Source organism: Ziziphus jujuba, chromosome 3 (assembly GCF_031755915.1).
Source record: "Ziziphus jujuba cultivar Dongzao chromosome 3, ASM3175591v1".
Classification (NCBI taxonomy): domain Eukaryota; kingdom Viridiplantae; phylum Streptophyta; class Magnoliopsida; order Rosales; family Rhamnaceae; genus Ziziphus; species Ziziphus jujuba.
In genome coordinates, this window is record NC_083381.1 from 27,034,843 (window position 1) to 27,040,161 (window position 5,319).

General features: G+C 31.3%; 1 long non-coding RNA gene across 1 annotated transcript; it reads right to left on the reverse strand.

Annotated features, from left to right (window-relative positions):
- LOC112492418 (uncharacterized) lies at positions 1-4,422 on the reverse strand. The gene is made up of 6 exons (XR_009638258.1): positions 3,451-4,422; positions 2,042-2,894; positions 1,487-1,955; positions 1,291-1,401; positions 431-903; positions 1-344 (listed from the first exon to the last, which is right to left on the reverse strand). It is a non-coding gene; the product is annotated as an uncharacterized LOC112492418 (long non-coding RNA).
- Positions 4,423-5,319: the final 897 nt, after the last annotated feature.

Sequence of the window (5,319 nt, forward strand, 5' to 3'; positions counted from 1 at the left end):
TATTTTTTTTTTTCAACTGATTCTTTAATGACATGGAATTATTGAAAATAAAAGGAATCTTCGCGGTAATCTTATCAGTTATCCATATGGTTAAAGACCATGGTGAACAAAATCAACACCTTTTCGAGGACAGCTCTAAGACTCTGAAACTTCAGATCATCATCATCTGCCGATTGCCTATGAGCAAATTCAAAGTCACTTTCCTCCTTTTCAGATGCTCTGGGATTGCGAGCAGCCTTATGAATTGTCTGAGCAGGAGATAAGTTTCCACTTCTAGCCAACTCTATGCTTCCATCCGACTTACTTGGCCAATCATCAGTCGGTTCATACATACGATCAAAAATCTGGTAGAAAAGAAAAATAAAATCCAGCTATCAGTATTTAAATTTAATACTTAAATAACATGTAGAACAGAAAAAAGGTTCATTACCTTGGCTAAATCATTAGACGCTGAGGCAGATATGAACTAACCATAAGATCATCTTGAACATCAATCTGACATATCACATCATCGTAATTCATTTGTCCCCAGTAAGATCTCACTCCTGACAAATTCTCAGGATACATATATATATATATATATATAGTTAGAGTCTCACACTACCCAAAAATATCCTTCAAGCCTGCACAGGTTGACCTTCTGCTTGCAGGGTTCAAGCTGCAGCATTGATTAAACTCAAAAATCCAGACTGCCAACAACTAGTAATCGTTCCACAAAAGAAAACAGTTACAAAGTTCCTAAGATTTGCCCCAGGTGTTGCCATATTGTTTCTAGATTCCTGATAAAAGGATAGTCATGAGAAGGAGAAAAAGTGTAATAATAGGACAACTTTACCGACCATAAATGAAGTGCGGAATACTCTATGAGATTCCTGATATCTCCCCAGTAACAAATGGATATTGCTGCGCACAATTAGCAAAAGTTAATTGTGTAATGAGTAAAACTAAAGGAGGATCATGTACATGCACATAGAGTTGGAATAAAGATATGTAGGTATAGATGTGTGTGTAAGTTTTCATGCAGTTAATCCTGATTGCTGCTTGTTCTATAAATGAAATTCACTATGAGCGGCTGCAACAAGTCTGACGCAGCAGGCCTTACATTTGGTTCCCTCACACCACATTTATGTTTAAAAGGAGAGACAATGAACAAAAAAAAAAAAAAAAAAAAAAAGAAACACGCATGTTGTCGGCTTTCTAGAATATGCATCAGCAGATTCAGAGGAGCTAAAAAGAATATGCATGTTGTCACCTCCCTAGAAAACATAGAGAGTGCTATAAGGGATTTACAATTTACTCTTGTAGCATTTCAGTAGAAAATCTTTGGCTTCAGCAGAAAGATGCTTAGGGTTTGGTGGATGTGATCTTGTTGCTCCAACATAGAAGAGAGCTAGCTGCAACCTGAAAGAAACAACTCTCTTAGTTGAGAAACAACTCTCTTAGTTGGGAGAAAAAAGAAAAAAAAAAAAAAGAACAGCTTAAAAACCTCTTATAAATTCTACTCATCAAGCAAACTAGAAAATGTAAATCTGACAAGCAGCTCTATATGTGCACCTCCTGATACCCCTGGCTCCAAGGAGGCTTTCATGTAGCCATCTCAATCACAGTGTATCCAACATTACGTATATCAGTAGAGAGCTTCATTACGAAAAAGTAATCTAGATTTTGATGTTTCATTACACAGCTAATTGGAGAAATGAATAGATTATACATTGCATGAGAGCTTGGAAATATGTTTGAGATTGGAGGTCAGAATTACAGAAATTTTTTGTTTGTTGTATTCTTCATATAGTATCTTGATAATACATAATAGTAGTCACACCAGTGAACTTGATTCTAGTTATTGAAAGTATGGCTTAAATTTTATTGTCCTTGGTAGAAAGGTATGAAATTGGTCTTACAAGCTATGCCCAGTTTGGAGAATAACTTTCTGAAGCCATCCAGTGTGAAGTAGCCTGTATCAACAGATAAAAAACAATTCACTAAATGTAGTCTTTAGAAAGTAGATAAAATTTGTGGATAATTAAAGACAAAGTCATACCAGCTCAACAACTTTCTTTGATGCACCAAAATCTGCCAGTTTAATGAATTTATAGAGCTATTAACGATATTTAGTCTCTTTATGAATCATCAGACATAAGTAGTATCCTTATAGGGAATTTCATGCATGTTTAGATCTATTAATCAAACTTAATCCAGTATAAGAGACAAAAATGATGAGTAAAACAATGATGACAGGCAATTTATCTTAGAGAGGAACCAAAAAAAAAAAAAAGGGGGGGATAAAAGGATGCAAATTTTAAAGAGAGAAAATTAAAAGAAAAGAAAGAACCAGAAAGTTGCTATGGTTGGTTTAAAACCCCACCACCATATCCGCATCGGATACAAATAAAAACCCCTTCCCCAAAAGGACAAAAAACTTCGACAAATTGGCAACTTTAGTCTTTGCTGTGGACAATTCAAAGCATCATAGTAATAAATAATTCAAGAAAAATATTTTTTTTAATACAGAAATTAAAAAAAAAATCATGCAGAATATTTAATTTACAAAACTTTGAATATAATCTAATTTTACATTATTACATAAACATGTTTAATATAATATTTTCCTTAAAAAAAAAAAGAGCTAATATACTATTTTAAGCCTCTTTTTCCTCTTCGACAAATTGATTCTCAACTTCATTATTCAATCATGAATACCCAAATATTTCTTTCAATTTCTTGTGGCTTACATGCTATATTGTGAAGATTGGTCATGAGGGGATGAGTCATGACTCATGACGTTGATTCTCCCCACTTATCAAGGTTTTGATTTCTCTCTCTTCCACACTCTTATTTTCATGAACTAGTCGTAACTATTACAATGTCCAGCTTGTATATCATCGTCTCTTTCCCTGAATTCAAGTTTCATCAATAATGGCTTTAATTAGGACCTTTCAAAATGTTTATAATGATTAAAGTGTTTAACTATCTATGTACATAAGATTGAGTGTTTAGGAAGAGTAAGATTTCAATGTATAATTATAACATCAATTTGTATAATCTTATCAATCAAATTTTTTTTTTTTTATAAGAATTTACAAATCATTGTTTTGATTTGTAAAGAAATTACTTATATATGAAGGAAGGAAAAAGCTTTTGTAAGAAAGTTGGTATCTTTTTAATCACCAACCACTTGAAGTTCTATGTTCTTATCCTGTGTTCCTTTTCTTTTCCTTTTATTTATTTATTTCCCGACACATGCATAGTCACGGTGACATGAAACTTATATTATGTAGCAATATTTTACTTCCAATTAAGAAACATAAAACGTGAGGAACAGATACCAAACCGGTCTAGAAGATTTAAATCATAGATAAAATGAGACTTAGGAGGCAGAAAAAAACACAAAGAGAGAGAGAGAGAGAGAGAGAGAGAGAGAGAGAGAGAGAGAGAGAGACATCTACCTACCTCACCAATAAAAGGAGTATATTCTTGATCAAGATCTTGAATTATTCTTATGAACAGAGAGTCATGGTCCTACTAGCTATCATAAATCACAAAAATCACATCTTGGCAGCTAATGTTAGACAAGATAGCTCAACGAAATCTGAACTTCCAAAAATAATAATAAGGAGTGCTTTGAAAAACAAAAATAAAACAAAAGAAGCAATGTTTTGAAAAACAATAAAAATAAAACCAGTGTTTTGCCAAAAAAAAATAATAATAAATAAATAAAAGAAAAATTAGCTGTGCAGCGTGAATACTCTTTTTAACTCTTAAGCCCGATTATTGCATAGTCCACCACATTCTTTTCAGCCTGATTCTCTTGAGAGTCTGTCTACTCCAATCCTTTTGAGCCTAATTATTTGCAAAGTCCTTCCATCTCGCATGATTCTCTACAGCCTGATTGCATGTCTTCAGAGTCCACCACACTGTCCAAGTATATCCTTTTTTCCTGTAAGTAGGTCAGACTTTCGGCTATCCCTTCCCGTTGTACATCATTACAAACACCTGAAATTACTATTTTTGTTGGAGCCGCTTCTCCACTTACGCCGGCGACGACGCTGCTTCGTTGGCAGGGCTGACTTTGCTAACAGGAGGATCACCACCAAGAGAGAGTAAGGGTCAACAACTACATGAGTTCAGGCACAAGTTCCAACCAGTTTGGTCTTTCATCTTCAGCCATTGGAAAAAAATAAGAAATTGAAAACAAGCTATTAACCAGAAACTAAATCAACTCGAGGAACAAAACGAAAGAAGAGTTGCAGAGGAAAGCTGAGAAGAGATATGTAGTAATGTTTGGTAGTGACTGTTGTAGCTAGTTGGTTTAGAAAATAATTTACTAGAAGCCAATGTGGAAGATTTAGAAATGGAGGCTGATAAAGATTAGGAAATGACCATATTTTATGTAATATGGGGCATATTGGGTTTAGAGTTTAAAAGTTAGGTGTTTAAAAGTTTAAAAATATTTGATTTAGATTTTGAAAAAATTTATACAAGTTTAATAATATTTAATTTAAATTTTAATAAATTTTATTATAATTTATATGTATTCAATTAAAATTTTGTAAAAATTTTTTAAAATTTAAATATATTTAAAAAGATATTTATTTTAAAAAAAATTTTAAAAAATGATGGATTTGAAAAAATTTTTAAAATGAAATTCTAATGAAAAATGTCAATACAATTTTGATTCTAAAAATTTTGTTGACCTTTTGTAAATTTTTTATATAGTTTATAAAATTCCACAATAATTAATCAATTTTTTTTAAAATCTTTAACTCGTTTTAAATCTTGAATATACCCTTAAGATTCTACCTTAAGAAGGGTGAATATTCATTTTGACTACTTTGTTTGTAATTGTCTTGAAGAAGGGTGAAGACTAAAAAAACGTAAATCAATTTGTATATTTTATTATATACATTTTTTTTTTTTTTGGGAGAAAACAAAAAGTTTGATTTGAACTTTTATCTTTTTTTTTAAAAAAAATGAAAACTAGTAATTTTGAGTTGGGATCCAATATTTTGATCGGTGAAATTGAAGATTGACAGATGATTTAGGTGATATTATTTTAAGCTTTTATGATTATAATAAATATAAGACAGTAAGTTTATTTGGATGTTATTTTTTATTTTTTTATTGGGGGATGATTTGAATTCGAGTCAGTGGTTTATTTTATTTTATTTATTTATTTATTTATCATTAGGATTACTTAAATCCACCACTAAATTTGTCTATCTATTACTACTGTTATCATTATCCCAGCTTAGTGATACAATATACAGACTTCTTACGTAATATTAAAAAAATAAAAATAAATAAATAAATAAAATAAAA